Source organism: Natator depressus, chromosome 3, assembly GCF_965152275.1.
Source record: "Natator depressus isolate rNatDep1 chromosome 3, rNatDep2.hap1, whole genome shotgun sequence".
NCBI classification, from domain to species: Eukaryota; Metazoa; Chordata; order Testudines; family Cheloniidae; genus Natator; species Natator depressus.
The window spans coordinates 209,586,699-209,607,788 of NC_134236.1; positions in this window are offsets into that span (position 1 = coordinate 209,586,699).

Consider the following 21,090-nt stretch of genomic DNA (forward strand, 5'->3'; position numbering starts at 1 on the left):
CATCTGCTGAACGTGAGCTCCTAGTGGATGCTGTGGCCAAAAGGGCTAATTCGATCCTTGGATGCCTAAACAGTGGAATCTCGAGGAGATGACAAGAGGGTATTTTACCTCTGTGTTTGGCACCGGTTCAGCCGCTGCTGGAATGCTATGTCCAGCTCTGGTGTCCAGAAGTCAAGAAGGATGTTGATCAATTTGAGCGTGTTTAGAGAAAAGCCATGAGCATGATTAAAGGGTTGGAAAACCTGCCTTCTAGTGACAGACTCAAGGAGCTCAGTCTGTTTAGATTAACACAGAGAAGGTGAAGGGATGATTTGATCACAGTGTATAAGTAGCTACATGGAGAACAAATATTTAATAATGGGCTCTTCAATCTAGCAGAGGAAGGTCTAACCCGATCCACTGGCTCAAAATTGAAGCTAGATAAATTCAGACTGGAAAGAGAGCATACATTTCTAACAGTGAGAGCAATTAACCCTTGGGACAACTTACCAAGGATTGTGGTGGATTCTCCACCACTGACCATCTTTAAATCAAGATGGGATGTTTTTCTAAAAACTCTGCTTTACTTCAAACAGGAGTCGGCCGGGGGAAGTCAAAGGAGGTCAGACAAGAGGATCACAGTGGTCCCTTCTGACCTTAAACCTTATGAATCTGTTAAGGAAACTTGCGTCCTAGTTTCCTTGTAGCGTGAGTGGGGGTCTCCCCTGCACGGCTCTGGGCCCAGGATCCTCAAGCGCTGTCTTGTGCCTCCCGTTCTAGCTCATTATCATTCTTTTTTTTTTTTTTTTTTTTAAACCACCCCACCAGACAGTTGTGCCAGAGCCTGCGAGCGCGGTGGGGTTTGGAGGAGATGATCTGAGACATGCAGAGTTATTTTAAAGCTGAAGTGCAGCCGTCCAACAGCACGACGTGGTGCTTTCATTTGACTGTTGCATTTAGAGTCTGCATGGCACATTTCCTCTCGTTCCTTTAAAAACTGGCAGAAAAGAATGGAGACTTACTCCTGGGAAAGAGACCCCAAATGCCTCCAATCAGCGCATTTTGCTACATGCCACGGTGCTCTCGGAAAAGAGCAATTTTACACTCGTGGTAACGAGAGAAGGAGTGAAACAGCATAACAGGGTTAGCAGGCAGCAGGGCCCATTCAGAATAAATGCCTGCTGAAATATTTCCCTCCACTGTATTCGCCAGGCTGCAAGGCAGTGGATAGACGCCAGTGGTGTCATGGCACCGTAAGTGATGTCCCCTGGACCAGATACACACTGGGAGACACACACACACACACACACACACACAGGGAGCACACAAGGACTTACCTGGCCCCCAGTGCCATAACGTCCCAGCATCTGATTGTGGAGGGAACCGTACAGGGGGAAAAGCCCCCGTTCAGCACCCTGCCATGCTGCGCGCCTCAGAGACCACAGACAGCCCTTCTGTGACACAGCCCTCATCCCACGGGGCCCGGGCGGGGCAGCCTGGTGGGGGGCAGGGGAAAGTTGCTGGACACGGTATGCTGCGGCCCCCTTTGCAGAGTCGCTCCGCGACGGAACTTGTCGTCCGAAGGGACGTGCCCGGCGCTGCCAGTGCTCCAGTCTGAGCGCAAGACACGCCTCTGCACGGTGCTCCCCGGGCACGCTCCCACTCGCACCCTCTCGGCGTGGGTGAAGGCAAACCCCACTCTGCTTATGGAGAGAAGCAGAGAGGTTGCTTGGCTCTCTCTTTTCGCTGCCCTCCCCCGGGAGAAACTGGGACCCCTCCCCCCTTCCCCTTCTGCCTTTGGCCCAGGGGGTGAAGGTGGGGGGTGCTGGGCCTCCGACCCCAACCCCCACCCCACATGGGGAGAAGGGGAGGAACGGCCCTAGGAAAGCGGCCCCCCTCTGCCACGCAGGGCTCTGACTTACCTCGGCCACTCCCAGGTTGTGTCTCCGTCCCAGGATTGTCCTCTTCCTGCAGGGTCGCCAACTTTCTATTCGCACAAAACCGAACACCCTGGCCCCGCCCCTTCCCCTAGGCCCCGCCCTATCCCTTCTTTGAGGCCCCGCCCCATGCTCACTCCACCCCCCCGCATCACTCGCTCTCCTCCACCCTCACTCCCTTGCTTATTTTCACCGGGCTGGGGCAGGGGGTTGGGGTGCCTGGGAGGGGAGGGGATATGGGCTCTGGACTGGTGGTGCGGACTCTGGGGGCTGGGGCCAGGAATGAGGGGTGCGGGAGGGTGCTCCAGGCTGGGGCAGAGGGTTGGGGTGCAGGAGGGGGTGAGGGCTCTGGGAGGGAGTTAGGGTACAGGCTCCAGGAGGGGGCTCAGGACTGGGGCAGGGGGTTGGGGTGCGGGAGGGGGTGAGGGCTCCAGGCAGCGCTCACCTTGGGTGGCTCCCCGCAAGCAGTGACATGTCCCTCAGCTCCTAGGCAGTTCCCAACCAATGGGAGCTGTGGAGCCGGCCCTCAGGCTGGGGGCAGCGTGCAAAGCCCCCCTGGCCGGGCCTCCACCTATGAGTCAGAGGGACGTGTCACCTCTTCCGGGAAGCCGTGTGTAGCCAGGTATGGAGCCAGCTAACCCTGCCAACTGGACTTTTAATGGCCCGGTCGCTGGTGCTGACCAGAGCTGCGAGGGTCCCTTTTTGACTGAGTGTTTGGTCGAAAACCAGACACCTGGCAACCCCCCCATCCTCCTGGTCTCCTTCCCCTGCTGCCTCCGGCTTCTCCTCCCCCCAGACTGCACAGGGAGGGTCTGACAGGAGGCAAGCTGTGGGGACTCTGAATGGGGCGAGGCGCTGCTGGATTCACTGCCCAGGCCCCAGGCTGCGTGCTGCACCCTCGCTGCCCCACACGGGCCCTGCTGGCGCGTTCTGGGCACCACGGCGCAGTTTGCTGGGTTCGCCAGACCCACGTGGCGGTGACTGACACACTCATGTGCGCGCGCGCACACACACACACACACACACACACACACACACCACTTTCTCTCTCTCTGTCTGACACACACACACACACACCATGTAGGCATGTAAATAGATTTAAACCTGAACTAGTAATTTTGTAATTCCATGTCAAAAATCCAGAGGGTTACTAAAGTGTAAGGAGGGTTGGCAGCTCTGCCATAACCAGCAGCGCCCTTTAGGAATGGACTCTGCTCCTTAACTTGGGCTAATGCTTAGAGGCCAGGGTTCCAGGTATCTGAGAGACACGTCCTGGTACTGCACGCTCTGTGCCTCACACTCAGTGTGACGTTATGCGATTCCAGACAATTGTTCGCACTTGTGACTGCTGTGCTCGGCCCTCGCTTGGACCCAGAAGATTGCCCCGGGGCTAACGCACTGGCTGGCTCCTGCTCTGGTGAGAGAGGGAAACTCTTTGTACCAGCAGCAGGGAAGGAGCTGCCTCTTTTGACATTCTGGCCACTTGTTTTAGTGCCTAGATGGGAGCTGGGCCCTTGGGGTAGGTTTACACTGCAAAGACCTATGGCACAGCCATGCTGCCCTTGGGCAGCTGACTTGGCCTCCCGGGGCTCGGGCTGTGGGGCCAAACATTGCAGTGTAGACACGGGGGCTCAGACTGGAACCTGGGCTCTGGAACCCCATCAAAGGAGCAGGTCTCAGAGCCCGGGCTCCAGCCTACACTGAGATGTTTAACCCGGCAGCCCCAGGCCCACAAGCCAGAGTCCATTGACTCAAACTGGGTGCCGCAGGTCTTTAATTGCAGCACAGATATTTCCTTAGCGTCACAGCTTACGCCCAGGCACGCTAGAATTCACCTCCGTAGCCCAGCAACTCATGGCACATAGGCGCATGCCAAAGCCACCGCGATCCAATGCAGTAGCAGTACCTGGGAGACTGTAGACCTGAAGGCCAGCAGGAGAAACGATACCAGACGCACTGCCAGAAGCGGCACGGAAAAGACTGCAGTCAAGCAGGGTGAAGGCTGTAAGGGGACGTGTGACTCTCCAAGGTCGTGTTTATATGCTGCCAGGATGTGAGACTGTGCAGCAGCAATCCGAGGCTGCCAGTAAAAACTCCAGAGAGAATTCCCTGCTGAGAATTCCGATTCCTCCTCAGCGTTTTCAAGCCGTAAAGGGAGGGAAGTCAGTCGAAGGAGTCCCAGGAACGGCCGGCCAATACCCAGGTGACCAGAGATGACAAAGGCCCCAGTTTTGCAGAGCACTTAAAACATGTGCCTAACCATCAGCCCTTTGACTTCAATGGGACTCATAAAGGAACGCATTCACTGAAGTTTTTTGCTGAGCTGAGCTCACAGGGATAAAGGGAAAGGGTGAATTTCTGGCCCCACTGAAGTCTGTGGCAAAATTCCCATTGACTTCAGTGGAGCCAGGATTTCACCCTGAGGGTTTTTTTGAGCTGATTAAGAGATTTGTATGCCCAGTTCTACCCATTTTAATGGAAATTGCACATCCAAATCTTTGAAATCTCAGCCTAAACTGCAAAGAAATTACCAGGGAATTTTTCTATATCACAGATCAAATTCGTAATGTAGAGCAGCATGAAAGAACCTCCCTGGTTTCTGTGCTAACAGCCTCTGACTTAGCCTGCTGCTTCTTTCCATGGACAGTCTCTCTGACTACAAGGGACTGCTACATGGGGACGCTTTTACAAGGACACGGAACTGCTGACTCGTGGAAGGTTGTCTTGAAACACCTGTGTGGTGCAGTTCACGCAGAGTGTCTGGAAGGCTCTGCGTGGTGTTGATTTATTTCAGTGTTCTCTGAGATTAGTTTGTTTAGTTAGTTAGTTTTCCTCCATTTTAAAGAATGCCAGATTTCAGCTTTGGCCCCTACTCAGTATTTTGGAGCTAGATCTGTTAAATAAATAATAATAAAAAATCCTGCAATTCTTTATTACAATGAGGAAAATTTTGTATCACCAGAATCAAAAGAACCAAAAAGCAGGTCTGTCCTCAATGGCAATAAAAGAGCTGCTTAGGGAAGGACTGAGCTCCAACACTAGTGACCCACTTCAGTTATACTCTGCTGGTTCTTGTGTGGGCAAAGCTGAGGCCTATCTTGTGAAATGTGTTTCAGGCCTCAGGTTTGTTGCATTGTGTTGCTTTATTTGCTTATTATTAACTACGGCTGTGTTACCTTATAATGAGCTGTTCTCTCCCTGCAGGATTGCAAACCCCAAGGGTTCAAAAGTCATGAGTCAGGCCCCCAAAATGATAAGATAGGATTAAAAATGAGATTTTAAAAAATCACGTTACCCCTTTTGCCCTGAGCAGTTGGCCGATATGCAGGGCTGTGCAGGTACATTCTGTTGGGAGGAGAAATTGCAGTGGAAGTCAGGTATCTTTGGTGCAGCCCTGTTTATTTACAAAGAATGTACAACATTCTCTTTCCCTGAACACAGGAAGAACAAAATAGCAGATTTGTACTTCGGTTGTTTCATGTCCCCATTCTCCTCTTTGGGAGGGGCGTCTTAACCAGACTACATCTCCCATAATGCACCTCAGCTGTGGACTCCCATAATGTGCTTCTCCTATCGCCAAGCAGGGACACTGTAATGCATTATGGGAGATATAGTTTGATGAGGGAAAACAGTCTGTAAAGGAGAATGGGAGCACGAGGCACCTGGACTACAACTCCCATGAGGCACTGCAGCAGCACGTCCAAGTTGAAACATGTTGGTTTGCTACTTAAATATTTTGGAGTTTTTTTTGACTAAAATATTGTGGAATTTGAATGTCAAGAAAAACAAAAACAAAAAAACCCACAAATATTTCAACCAATTCTAGATAATACTGTGGGTGGGACATTGCGCTGTGTGTGAGTCATGTCTGAATTGCAATTACTTTTTAAAGAATAATATTCATGTTGCACAGACTATGGCTGCTCCACTTCTTCCATGTAAAAATCTTTGTGCAATGAGAAGTGGAAGACTGAAAATTGTAGCTCAAAGCATTTTATGGGTCATCTATAGAGAGATGCAACCCTTCTGGCCAGTGGTGTCGCCATCAGCAATGAAGGCTGGGTTCAATATACAGGGGTTCCTCTTAACATTACAAAACCGAACCTGCTTGAGCTCCCACCAGGAAGCCTGGAAAAACTAAATACTATCCCAAGTGCCTCTAAGAGACAATACTTTCCTTCTTGCACACCCTGAGTCTGTGTGTAACAAAAAAGAGGGAGAGGGAACTCAGCACTAATTTGGGAAGCAACCAAAACAGTGATTCAAAAATATGCAAACCATAAGTAAACACCCAACCCACAGTACCTTGAGCAGTAGTTCTTTACCTCAGTTTCCCCACCTTGCAGTGTGAAAGTCTGACAGAAGAACATCCCTTTAACATGCCCCACCCCCTTCCCTCAGCTGTATCCAACTCACTGTTTGTTGTCTGAAGTCAGCAAAGTCCCAGAATTCCAGGGTGCATTCATGGGGGTTCACCTCCTGGACCTGAAGGGGGGGGGTTCAAGCAATGCCTTTGGCACTACCACAGCTACTGTCTCTGCCACACTTGTTCTGAGGTTCCACCACTTAACCCAGTTCACAGTGATTGCCACTCTTAGCGATTTCACTAGGTAGCAAGGAACCTCACTACCGCAGCTCCTGCAGGGCTTTTACCACAATACTGTTCCCACACCAGCTTTAAGGCTCAGCCTAAGAGCCCTGCTTATCAGCAATTTCACTTCTAATAATCACTGAGCAGGAACAACAATCTAAGCTAAGCTTGATCAGCTCTATCATCAAACACAAGAAGAAAAGGCACACCAAAGACTCTTTAAACACAGCCACCCCCCAGGTAAATAAGATCAAAGACGTATCCAACTTCTGCTTGGCTTTGGCATCACTATGCCCTGCTTCACAAGGGAGGTTTCACTTAGGGTGACCCCCTTAGTGAGGGCATGTTAAGCATGGCTTTGCTGTCCTTTCATCATTCAATAAGATAACAACATTTCACTACCCCTGTGTCCAAGCCTAAAGTGAATTTTAACCCCAAACAACCAAAATTAATCACTTTGATGAGACAGGTCTGGCTGCTGATCACCTAGGGGAAGTAGGTGTGTCTATGCAAATATGGTCTGCTCCTGAGGTCTTCTCCCCCAGTTCATCCACAGATGGCAGGGGAGAGCTCATTCAGACCCCGGCTTACGGAGACATGCTAATGTTTTTCTCCATAGTGAGCTGTAAGGTGGCATTTGTCTATGAGAAATGGGAGAGTTTACCGCTCTACACGCAGGGATTAGAACACCTGGCTGGTGATGGAAGAAACAAAGGGAACTGAATAGTCTGGGTTTTTACAGTTATTACTGTACCTAGCCAGAGAAGTGAGACTAGCAGTTAGTTCCTCTTTTTTAAATGAGAAGCAATAACATACCAGGGGGGTAAGAAAGAGAAACAGGGAGCCAGAATAACTTGTTAACATGAGTTTCTACAAAGAACATTTAGTCTAAAGACAGATAAATGGTAAGTACGGTAGGCGTTTAATGTTTTTATGGTTAGCCCCTAGGAATGAGGAGAAGAAAGAAAAATGGACTCCATGCTCCATTTCTTTAAATGAACGTTTCTAAAGTGCCATTAGCCTAAAGAGAGAGCGAGTGTGAGACTGAGAAGGAAAGATCAAAGGTTTCCATCAAATCTTCTTTAGAAAATGGACGTACAGCTAATGCTGCATTCCGTTGGAATCGCTGTGAGGCTAATGGGGGCGGGAAAAGGGTTTGCATTTCCGAGGAAGAGTGTTATCGAAAGCAAGCGGAGCTGCCCATCCTTTCTGACTTCTAGCCCACCAGGGATGAAGCAAGCAACTGCTCAGGCCCTGGGATCAGGTGGCTAGAGCACAGGACAGGGAATCGGAGGACCTGCATTCTCCTCCTACCTCTATGCTGTAACCTTGGGCCAGCCACTTTGCCTTTCACTCCCCTCAGGCCGTTTTTATGTCTTGTCCAGTGAGACCGTGAGCTCCGTGAGCCAGGGAGTGTCTCTCTCTCTCTGTGCAAGTCCAAGCACAAGGCCCCATGTGGAGGCTCTAGGTGCTAATGCAATGCGAATAATTAGCATAGGCCGATACCCCGCCATAGCAAGGCCCCTGGCTTCTGCTGCATCTGGTGGAAATTCTGCAGGAGCCTCAGATACAATTTTAAAGATAGGTGTCATAGTGCAGGGCACCTGCCCCCGTATTCCTCCTCCAAGGCCCAACAACGGCACCTCTCTCAGGCCTCTGTCTCCCCTGGCCATCACCTCTCTTGGCAGAGACCCGCGTCTCTCTCCCTCCTGACCAGGAACATTGCCCACCAAGACAGACTGCGTAAGCAGGCCTGTTTTGCCCCCTGTCCAGAGACTGATAACAGTGGGATTGCCAACGGCTATAATTATCACACAGCTCTTCCGAAGAAAGCACGTTTATCCTTAAGGTGAAAGCAACACAGAGAAAACATATTGAAGCAATAAAAGAGCCTGCACACATGCTGTTAAGCTTATCTGCGATCACCCCAGCTCCAGGACCACCCTGGCAGGGGAGCAGTCCTTCTCACCCCACCCAGGGGGTTCCAGTTCATAACACCCTTTGCTCAAAACAAGAAGATGCATGAACTGTGAGGCACTCATTTATCCACTTTACCTGACCATGGTCTCTTCTTCAAAGAGCCAATCAGATCTGTGGTGGGGGTGAAATACACAGGGCCCTGCGGATTAGCAAGAATGATCAGAAGTAGAACAATTTTCATCTGGATTCAGCCAGCCAGCCACCCACCTTCTGTCCCAGCTCAGTCCCTCTACCCCTCACCCCGAGGCGGCTCTCCCTTCTCCCCAATCCAGTTATTGTCTCTTCATTTCCCACTCCAGGGATGAGATCCTGGCCCCAGGGAAGTCAATGGCAAAACACTCAGCAACTTCAGTGGGCTCAGGTTTTCACAGCGGGTCTCCTCCCTCCTCTGGCAGGCCTCCCATGTCACTTCCCCACCATGCAGTTTGCAGATCTCCTATCCTGCCCTTCATCCCCATCCAGAGTTCCTCTGCCCCCCACAATTCTCTGTTTTCATCCTCCCCTCACCAGCTCTCTTCTACTTCCCCACAACGAATGTGATAATCCCTTCTGCAGGGACAGGAGGTGCTATTGTGTGCAGCGGGGTTGGGAAGTCCTCCCATGGTAAACAAAGGCCTTTCCATGTCATTTATTCCCACAGTGCTGCCCGGAGCATGGGGAGCGTTGTTTGGTTGGGTTTGGAGGCAGACACTGGAAATGTTGCAGAAGGCAGACCCCTGATCAGGTAAGTAGGTAGCATATGTTGCTGCCTGCTGACTGGATTAGAGAAAGACAATTCAAAACAGCTCAAAGTTCTCCACAAACGAACAAACACACACCTGATTCCAGCCTAGACATTCAGCACAGAGAACTAATTGCATCTGCTGCCTGCCATGGGGTTTGAATGGACCAGAAACGTTACTGAGGTACATAGGACAGGATCCAACGGTGCAAGGGGGGCGGGGGGGGACACGTGGGAATCTTAAAGAGAAAGGCAGCACTGCCAAGTGATGCTCATCAGCGAGGGAACAGGATTCGAACACACGGGGGCGATGCAAAGACGGGTTGTGCAGGAAGCACGTTTGGTGGCTTCACACACTGACTTTGCTAAATATAATTCATGGGGCCTCCAGAAACACCATCCCATGGTGGGACCTCTGGAACTCACTCCCACAGCGGTGACGTCTCTCTGACAGCTGTAGCTCCCCCAGAGAGGGAACCCCAGCCCCTGCGCCCGTAGCATCCACTCAGGGCTCTCTGCCGCTGACGATGCTGCATGGCCACCCTCTGCCACCCCCCTTGCGGGTTTTGTTAGGAGAAGGAGCCATCTAATTTTAGCCCTTCCGATGACAAGGGCTACAACAGAAGTCACTGAGCACAAGCAGCTCAGCCTGTTGCTGGGAAGGCTAAATAAGAAGTAACGGGGCCGGAGCTGTGAAGTGCCGTGAATGGGATCAGTCCCCTAGCTGCGTTTGCAGTGGGACTGGGGAGGTGTGATCAAGAGCTCAGATGTGATAAATTAAACCCCACGGGGACCTGCTGCAAATGGTGATGGTGCAGACTGCAGGGCAATCAGTGCTCTGCTGTGAACAGGCCCATAGGATCATAGTCCCATCTCCACTCCTGTCACCTCCACAGTCACTCCCCAGCCAGGGGCCGGTGCCTGAAGCGTGGCGGTTTCCCAGGAGCCATAGGCAGAGACTGTTGTGGCTCTTGATTCTGCAGCAGGAGCTGGGAAGCGTGAGGCAGCTCCAGGCCCAGCACTGGATGTCCCAGCAGGCAGCCATGCCCCGAGGAGCGGCACTGAATGACCGGAGCAAACTTAACTATTGGCTAGCAAAGATTTTTGGGTGGCAATTTAAGTACATGTGCATTTGGGAATATGTATTGTCCCAGACCCAGGTGGCCTGGTGAGGATATTGACTATGTTCTAGGCAGAGAATACTGCACATCTGCAGGAATCAGAACACCCTGCTCTTTCCCCACATTTACAGTGGAATTGTAATGAAAACTGAGTGCCTACCTCCCTTACACTAGGCCTGCAGTCTTTTCTTGGGCCAAACTCCCACCAATCTGAAATGGGAATTTTGCTTGAGTAAGGACTGCAAGGTAGAGCCCAGATTTGGTTAAATTATTGTGATACTAACATAAGTCCTTCAGGGAGGAATAGAGCCCTTTGACGCCTGTCATTTATGGGCCCATGGGAAGTATGGTATCCGTTTAGCCAAAGACATCTGGACTTCCTATGATAAATTTATAAAAGCTTTTGTATGTAGAGTATTCTCACAGGAAATCCAAAGTTCACAAGTGGGTGAATTAAACAGAATAAACTTGAAACAGCTGGGTGGGGTGGGGAGAAACATATGAGTGAAAAATATATAGTGTTCTTTTTTAAAGAAAAGTAACAGAACACAACCCGAATTGAAGGGTACCCAGCCACGAGGAAACACAACGGTTATTTTAAGCATTGTAGAATCCTGATTAGTTTTGCAATAGTGTGTAAATCTGTCAATGCACAACTTCAAGAAGAAAATTTCAAAGTCCCCTGTAAGCAGCTTACAAAAGTTCCCTTTTTAAGAGCCTTGTTGTTTCTTGCTGATTTGTTTCTGCATGTTCTTCCATTATCGTCAGCGCCTGACAGTTTTGAGGTGCTAAAAGGATTAGGAGCCCATGTGCTTCAAAAGCAGCTGACCTTTATAGAGTTCCTTGTTCCCGGAAATAAGAGCTTCCTGGCTAACTTAAAATAAACTTGAAGCAGAAGAACATGGCAAATCATTTGCAAAATGCTCGGGGAGAAGATCATGGACTAGCTCCATCTTCTACTGAAAGCTTGCCCTTATTTGGGGGGAAGGAAGCCAGGGATCATGGAGTGTTATCAGCTAAACAAAAATTCTGTGGCTGCGTTTACACTTACTTAAAATGAATACAGCCATACCCCTGGCCGACAAAGCTATGCCAGGAAAACCACCGTACAGACACAGCTATGCTGGCAGAAGGCGGCTTCTAACAGCAAAGCTAAAGTTCAGGGAGGTGATATTCCTACATCAGCAGATCAACTCCTTCTGTGTCCATGGACGCTGTGTCTCTGGAACTGATGCAGCACTTAGAGAAGATGCTACCTACGCCGACGGAAGAGTTTCACCTGTCGGGATGTTAATCCACCTCCGCAAGAGGCAGTAGCTGTGCCAATGGGAGAAGCCATTCCACCGACCAAGCATTGTCTCCAGCAGGAGTTCGGTCAGTATAACTGTGGCGCTCAGGGGAGTGGGTTTTCCACGCCCCTGAGTGACGTAGTTACACCGCCATAAGTCTGTAGCATAGACCAAGTCTACACTGGGGGCTATGCTGCCATAGGCTCTGTCTGTAGACATGGCCTAGGACATTTCAGGAACTGTTGTGTGACCAGGCTACCCACTAACTTTGATTTTTATTCTGAAAAAACATTTCAGACATTAAAAATCATTCAATTGTTGAAGGATAAAATTCGAGTCCCAGCTGTACATATTTTAGTCAATAACCTGAAATAGTGTTTAACACACTCACCTCTAATTGCTGTGATACTAGGAATTAAAAACAACTTTTTGCATTAAGACCAGAGTCTGTTGCCTTTACTCACAATGAGTCACACTTTACTCCATATTTAACCCCATTCGTTTCAGTGAGACTACTCAGGGAGTAGTGCCAGCAAGGGTAAAACAATCTGGCCCTTATTTAGGAGCTGCGGTGGGGTTGTAAGTGTGCACAGCAAACCAGGAATGGAAACTGGGTAACTGGCACACAAATGGGTACTTAAATACACAGTTATCCATTGACATACTGGGGAAAATGACATCCCTGGGACAGCCCCTTTGGAGTACAGCTGTATGGGTGAAAAAAGAAACCTTATTTTCCTACCAGTGAAGCATTTGTCCTCAATAAGCTCTTCTCATCACAACCACAGCCATGTCCACACTCAGGAAAGAGATGTATTTTGACACAGGTTAGCTCACAGACTCATGGATTCTAAGTGACAAGGCACCACTGTGGCCATCTAGTCTGATTTCCTGTATAACTTGGACCAGAGGACTTCATGCAGCAATTCCTGCAGTGAAGGAAATTATTCTTCCCTGCTCTGGGAAGGGCACACTGTCAAGCCCAAAGACTTGTGGCTGAACTAGGCCATATCTTTTAGAAAACCCTCTGATCTTGACTTTGAGATTTCCAACAATGGAGAATCCACCACACTCCTAGCTAAGTAGTTTGTGTGCTTAGTTACCCTCACCAATAAAAACGTGGCCCTTCTTTCTTGTATATAACTATTAAACAAGCCAAAAAATAGGCAGCATAATTTTTTAGATGTTGGTTGCTCAACTTTTCGTGGTCGAAGGCCTCCATAGCTCTTGGATTTTTAGAATGAAAGACAAAATGCATTTTTCACTAGGCAGACTCCAATTTCTTGGCTGCCATCCTTTCAAGTGAGAAGTTTCTGGCCGGCAAGGACTTTTTCTTCTGGAAGAGAAACCAAGTTTTCCTGGCTTGTGGCTCCTTATCGGCTGCCATTGTCAGCAGTGAGATGAAAAAGGATGAGAACAACAGAGGTTTGTTTCAGAAGGTGATTTGGAGGGGATAAACACTTGGAAGTCCCTGGTGCCAAGGAAGTCCAACAGAGACATACTCGCCAGGGCAGTGCTGGGTGGCGTAGGCCGAGAGGAGGGAGCTCCATAGAGGACTAACTCCATTATTAATGCTCACATGTGTCTTTCCTCAAATTAAAAGTTGTGCTATTGTATAACTAATTGAATCAGCTTCTCTCTCAGCACGAGAGTTCGGAGCCCTTCCTCCACTGGGCCTCAGAACCCAGTTCCCGGGGCCTGCCTGGCTGCCCACTGGGGTGGAGATTCAAGGCTTATCTTGGGGACCTCCAGGCCCCTCTCTTTTGCTCTGGTTTGTTGGCTGGGGGAGGTTAAGCTCTGCCCTTCTGCCGGGCCTTCTGCTGACAAAGAGTTTGGACGTGGTGGGGCAGCAGGCATAATTCTTCCTCTGCTACAGCTCAGAATGGCCACTTAGCAGGGCCTCTGGGCTTCACCCTCTGGGCAAACCACTCCCGCCTCTGGGCCATTATATCCTGGAGCTGCATTGGCAGGCAGCCAATGACCCCTGAAGAGATGCTTACAACCCTCTGGCACTGCACTGGGAACCAGGGTGGCCGGTATCAGCTCCCCGAGAGGAGAATGGATGGCTTTGCAGCTCAGCATGGCCATGGACCACATAGGAGGAAGTGAAGCAGCTGCCTGTCAAAGGCCCGGGATGTTTATTTCAAAACCTGATTCCATGGGGGAGATGCTGAAGGAGACGCAACGATGAGCCGGCTTCAGGGTTCTCCCAACCCATCTGCAGAAAGAACAAGAGACCCACCCTGTTAGATACCAATGGCAACAATGGCAAGGGCCGTTTGGACGCCCCGGCCTTACCAGAGGCAAGGCCTGTTTGAGCCAAGAATGGGGCTTCCTGAGAAGTTACGGGATTGGGCTCCCCACCACAAGCTCTGAGATCCAGAGTGAAGCCTTCTCCCCATATGTCCCAACTTGCCCACACAGCTCTCCCATGCCAGACAGGAGAGGGGTGTCCCACGTGTGCAGGGAGGGAGAAGGCCAGACTAGAGCTGGGCCAAGAATTGATTGTACAATTCAGGGGCTAAACTGGAGGGAAGACGTTGTCTATTTAGTCAGTCTCTTGCCAAAATGAAAAACCAAAACCAGAATTTTGTTTCTGATCAAGGAACACCCAAAATGAAAGAAAATGGGGGAAAAAATAACCAAAACAAAAAAACAAAATTATTTTTTTCCAGGTTGATTTGTTTGATTTTCAGGGTGTTTTTAATCAAAACCAAAAACTGTGTTTGGTTTTCCATTTTATTTTAGGGAATTTTTCACCCTTTTAAAAACTAACTCTACCAAAACTTCAAAACAAAACTTCACTTTGAAATGAAAAAGTGACAACATTTTGTTCCAAAATAGTTAAAATAACAGTTTCCAATTTTGGGGTGGAAAAAAAGTCCATTTTTTTCCTGGCCAAAACTAATGGCTGAGTTCAAGCAGAATTGACAAATTGCTGGTGTCCAGCAAAATGCATTTTTCTTTTGGCTAATTTACTATTTGCTGAAAAAATTCCATCTGGAACAGAGAGCCAGAGCTTGTTCAAGGAGCGTTCCTGTAAAGCGGAGCCGGTGGGGGTCCATCAGTGGCTACAGCATGAGCCCAGCAAGCTAAAGCTTTCCCTTAGAGCCCAAGGAATGAGGAGAAGGTCACACCCCAGCACACAGCGCAGGGCTGGGATCTGGAGTGAGCACTGCACCAGTTTTCCGCCCGTCCCCAGTGGGATGAAGCCTCCGCGACCCGGGGCTCCCTGCGGGTGTACGTTTGGTGTTAGGAATGAGAGCCCGCAGCTGAGCCTGGGAGGAGCTGGCTCAGTCTCCTTTAGAGTTGCCAGCTTTGGCTGGATGAATTCCTGGAGGTTTCCTCACATGACATTATCTTTAATTAAAGATTAATCTTTAACTCCTGGAGACTCCAGGACAATCCTGGAGGGTTGGCACCCCTAGTCTCCTTGCAGACATGCTGCAGGGCCGACCCACCCGATTGGCTCAGGGGAACCTGCAGGCCTGCTCGTAAGCCCAGCAGCAGGTCTCTGGCTCTCAACACTGACGGCCACAGCCCTGATTACAGCTGCACCTGCCGTGCTCCCAGCCATGCCCCCTTGCCCGGCTTCCGACTCCGGTTCTGACCTTGGCTCAGAGGCCTGGTTTCTGAGCTTACAGACACTGGCTGAGTTCGCCACGCACCTAAGGGGGCTGTAACAGTGTCTTGCCTCCCAAGCGTTCCTCCGCAGAGACCTCCCTTCTCTCAGGGCTCCTCAGTAAATCCCAGACTGGCCCTTCTTATGGTAGGGTTGCCAGTTTCGGATGGGCGTGTTTCTGGAGGTTTCATCATATGACGCAATCTTTAATTCAAGATTGAGCTTTCATTCCTGGAGACTCCAAGACAATCCTGGAGGGTTGGCAACCCTATTTCCCGGCCACCACCACCTCTGCCTGGTGCTGGCCTAATCACAAACAGTTGGAAACAATCCTCAAGTCCCAAAGTCAAGTCCATCCCCACAACACGAAGGCTCACATGCAGCCCGTCTTGGGCCTCCTCTTCTAGCCCAGCTTCACCAAGCAGCTGCTCCAGCCCTTCCTAGCTGGAGCTCAGCTTCTCCCGCTCTCTCTCTCTGCCTCAGAGCGGCCAGCTGGAGAGCCCCCTCTGCGGCTCTCCTGGCCTCCCCTAATTACTCAGGATCATCCTGCGATCTGCAGCCTCTGCCACAGCCTCACCGCTAGCAGCACCCTCCCCTCCCCGGGCTGGGAGAGGTCAGCGGGTAGCCAGCCTTCCCCCGCGGCCGTCCCCCCTGTGTAGGGCCCAAGTGTCTTCCCTGAAGCCCAATTGGGAGCAGGTCGTCAGTCACAGGTGCACTACAAACCCCCCCCCACACACACACACACGCTTAAAGGGACAGTCACCCTGTGACAAGGAGAAAAGGTTCCCATTTCTCTGCAAGGTGGAGTCCCACCCGTCTGGTCCTAAGGAAGGCCCAGTCCGGTAATCAGAGTGACAGCAGTTGTCAGACTAGCAAGGATCACGAGAATTCTTTCATTGGCCTGATGCAGGTTTGGTTGAACAAGGGGAACTTTGTTAAACCCTGTGCTCTGCACTGTCCTTGCGGCTGAGTTTACTTCCAGCCTGACTCCCCATGGTCCCTGTTTTCTTGGTGTCCCGGCAGGAAACCTGGGCCAGCTGACTCTAGCTCCACTAATCATGACCCAATGACTGTCGGGTCTGACCTACTGCATAACACAGGCCAGAGAATGTCACCCAGTAATTCCTGCAGTGAAAGGAACTTGTCCTCCCTCCAACATAACAGTAAATGAACCACTATGGAGCCAACGACTTGGGCTTGAACTAGAGAGTGTATCTTGGAGAAGAACATCCACTAGGACTCAAACAGGGTCTTTAACAGGGGCTGCACTCAACTGACGCAGGCAATCCTCTCAAAGAACCAGTGACAAGTAACCTTTCCTGGGGCGCACTCAGGTAATCTGCCGCCTCTTGCCATCAGCAAGTCTTGCTGTGCACATGAGGATCAGCGGAGTCTCAATGCACTAAAGAAAGATCGCCCAGGACTAAAAATTCCAGCCACAAAGAAACCCCAGACGTGCCTCATATTTCTTACCCAAGTCATCGGTTGTCATCCCTCAAGGATGCAGCATTATGCTGACAAGAGATTTCTTGTTTAAATTCTAAGCAGACAAGGTCCTGGTGAGAACTGTTTACCAGAAGTGATTTTTCAGGGGAAATGTATTTCACAGTGACAGCAAAACACCATCACACTCCCAATCAGCTTCATTCAAGCAGGAGCATTGCTGTAAGCCAGTGCAGTTCTTTTGCTCATCATATGCATAATAATCTGTCCCAGGAACAAAGTGCATAGTTTCCTCTTCCTTTTCTTCTGCAGCTTATGGTCATTACAGTCCCAGTTAAGTTTATTAGACAAACTATGGATTCCAGAATAGTTATAGGAGCCAAATTCTGTTCTCAGCTGCAGCATTGTAAATCCAGAGTGACTCTGTTGGTGACTGAGTTACTCAGGGTTAAACCATAGTGTGTAGCTGAGCTCAGACTTTGGCTGAGAAAGTCAAAAAGGGGCTAACGCTGGCCTCTTCTTATCAGTGCTTCTGAGGACGAACGGGCTGTATACAAGGAGGGAAGTCCATTGTGAAGCTGGAGCCAGGCACAGCATCCTCACTGTGGGACATGTTGGCCGTTAAGCTCTTGCAAAGCTGAACAATTTGTTGTGTTACTTGGCAAGAAAAGACGTGATAAAATCAGAACCTTTTTTAAAGCATTATTTTTAGAAAAAAAAGACCCTTGAGGCCTGTGCTTGGAGATGGGTCAAGGTTTAACAGTATTAATTATTACAGTAGCACCGAGAGGCCCCGATCAAGCTGGCGGGACTATTGCACGAGGCACTGCACATACACGAAGTTAGAAGACAGTACCCGGCCCAACGTGTTTACACAAGACAGGACAGTGGTAGGAAGTAGCATTAATCCCACTTCACAGCTAGGGCAGAGATACAGGCAGCCTGACTTGCCTGAGGTCACACACCAGGGAGGACTAGAACTCATATCTTCGGAGTCCCAGAGCAGAACCTTAACAAAACCACCCTCCTTCTTCCCCAGCAAGGGACCCCCCGGGGAGCTAGCACTGGTTAGATTGGGGGGGCTTCATTTTATTGCATCACCGAATGCATCTAGCAGGAGGGAAGATGCTGCTGAAGGTCCCTCATGTTTGTTCTCTGCGGCTGTGTGTGTGCATGTCGCTGCCTCTCTCATGCGGGGGTTCTAGAAAAGATTCACAACTTCCTGCCTTTGCTGTGCAGGGGAGTGGCCATGAGACCGCCACACAGCCTGGCACGGGGGTGGCCATGAGACTGCCCCACGGTTACCAAAGGAGGCTGTGGAATCTCCATCATTGGAGATTTTTAAGAGCAGGTTGGACAAAGCCCTGTCAGGGATGGGCTATAATACCAAGTCCTGCCCCAGCGCAGGCCCATGCACGAGGTGACCTCTTGAAGTCCTTGCCAGTCCTCCCTGGCAGCAGCCGTGCGTTTGCTTTGCCTGTGCGACTCTGGGGTTTGGGTGGGTCTATCAGGGGAAGGCTCAGCTGCAGGAGATAGGTTTCCCTTCTGGTGTGCAAGCGCAGGGGTTTGTCACTGTAAGCCGGTGGCTGTCTCACCAGTGCTGTGACATGCCCCCGACCAGCGCAGTCCTGATTTGGGGGCATTTTTCTTATATAGGCTCCTATTACTCCCCACCCTCTGTCCCGATTTTCCACATTTGCTGTCTGGTCACCCTAGCTGCAGGGCGGGGGATTGTTCAAACATAAGAGCTCTTGAGTAACATGAAAACAAAGATTCCCTTTGACCAATGTGGCCTGAAGCCCCAGAGGCTTTTTCCATTGCCTCCCTCAACTCAGTGCAACCATATTCTCAAACCTTTCCAGCCCCAAGAGGCCACGTCCTTCCCTTACACCGCTGCTGAGTTGCCTGACAGGCAGCTAACCTGTGACCCTTCCGGACTGCTTCACCCTGTCAAAGCAAACACTCTAGTCCTTCAGAACTGAGCCCCCTGACGAACACGGCTACCCCTCTGATACTTAATGCATGTTGCATCAAGCCATCATGAAGAATTCAAATAGCATTCAGGGTTTATGTTTTATATTTGTTTTTTGCCATTTCAGTGGGATTTCTGCAAACTAAGGGTTTAAAGCAGCTGTTAAAACTGAACTCTGTAACCCGACCTTAATCCCAGTACACCAGAACAACAATAATTGTCAGTCAGGTAAGAAGCTTCTTATGGGAGGAAGACAAATTCAGCTCTTTACAGTTTTATCTGTCCATGTTTGCTATAAGTTTTGATTACAGCTCAAAGACAAGATTGAATTTTTTCAGAGGGTTTGGCACAGCAGAGAACCTCAAAAGGTATTTAGGTGCCCAACTCCCCTGGGTTGCCATACAAGCTGGGCACCTAAATACCTTTGAGGATCTGGGCCCTAGCTTTTCAAGAAGTTTTCATCTTTGTCACACTCGTGTTATATATAAGACCCAGGCTTTGGATTTGACAGGTTCACTGGCTCTCTCACAATGAAAGCCTTGTGTAGCTCTAATTGTATGTTTCATTTGGTTGAGATCAATTATATTTATGTCTTCTCATCTTGACCATGTCTTCCCCAGTGTTGTTTGCCAAGACACATCTATATAATTTTTCCAACTGGGCCCAATGTTCTCAAAGTGCCTGAACTTGTTGAGCTGCTCATAGTGTCCTCTGCACAGCGACTGCAACAGCTTTGCCCCTTATCGCCGCCTTGCTGGCATCTCCCAGCAGGGAAGTGGAAATGCTGAAATGCATCTTTCTGGAGGATTTTAGAGGGAGGGCAAAGCGAGGGGCCTGATGAAAAGTGACTATGTAGGGAGGGTTGTGCACAGCAGAAGCTACTGCCTCTTTGCAGTTCCAGTGACACCTTTTCTCAGCCCTTACAGGAGAAGAACTCAAGTGAAGCCAGTGGGAGTTTGGCTGAGTGGCGCATACAGGATTTAGCTGTAAATTTCTATTAAAGGGTCCTACCGTGGCCTCATTTTCAACACAGTTTTCCCCTGCTGCTGATTGGAAATAGGAAACTGAAATCAGTCTCCTTACCCAGATCACTAGGCTCAAAATACAGCCGATGTTTTCCTTAGGGAGTGTCCACGCAGCTGTGCAGCAAGCCAGGGTGTGGATGTGCAGTGCCCTAGCAGTGAGCCAAGCCGCACTGCGGGACTTTCGCTGCAGTGTAGCAGTGGCCGTGTGGGGAGTTATTGAGCAGCAAGCTGGGGCGCTGTACATGCAGACCCTGGCTTGCTGCACAGTAACTTGCCATGTAGACTCGCCCTCAGGAAAACATAGGCCCTGTTTGGCCCTCGTGATCTGCTTAGCTGGAACAATTAAACTCGATACGTGTGCACTCTTCCCCAGACAACATGGCCAGATGAAGAGTGCGGTTCTGAGCTCCGGGCCAGCGCCTCAGAACACAACGTCTGCACTGCAGCAAGTGGGAGTCAGAGAAAATGGCCAAGAATCAAATGAGTGATTAGTGATTGGTTCAGACCAAACCAGCCCCTCCGTGTTCCAAAGTTTAACTCAGCTTCTGAGTTTCTCTGTCTCCCCAATTTCCCTGCTAGGGCCTCCCTCCTTCTAACGGCTTCCTTTCCCCTGGCTTCCCAGCAGCCTCTCCTTGGGGCTGACCCAATGCCCACTGAAGTCAATGGGAGTTCCTTGGCCCTCCACATGCATGCTGCTGTTAGTGATATTCCATCACGTGGCAGGATGGGGTCTCTCCGACCGGGAGCTGGCTGCACGACCTACTCCAATTGTGCATGCTCCAGGGTCAATGGTGTCTCTCTGTGCCTTCCTCTTTCCCCGTCTCTGGACTGGAGCTGTGCAGATTGGCTTTGCAAACTGAATCCAGGAGTTTACGGTGCAGGGGTTGGAAACAAGCCAGGCCTCTCGGATTCACTGGAAGGTTCAGCTTCAATGAACTTAGTCCTGCACAGGACACATACCACAATCAGCCCTTCACTGCTCCCAGATGCCCCCTCCCTAAAACAAGCTCTGCCCCGTTTTTACGTCCCATGTCTTTAGGGCTCCCCGATTGCAGGAAAGATGTGGATAAACTGGAGAAAGTCCAACAAAATGATTAAAGGTTTAGACAACCTGATCTGCGAGGAAAGGTTAAAAACCTGGGCATGTCTAGTCTTGAGGAGGGACCCGAGAACAGTCTTCAAATATATGAAGGCCTGTTATAAAGAGGACGGGGGTCAATTATTTTTCTTGTCCACTGACGGACACAAAGTAATGGGCTTAATCTGCAGCAAGGGAGGTTTAGGTTAGCTACCAGGAAAACCTCTCTAGCTCTCGGGGCAGTTACACTCTGGAACAGGCTTCCAAGGGAGGTTGTGGAATCCCCCATCACTGGAGGTTTTTAAGAACCAGTTGGACAAACACCTGCCAGG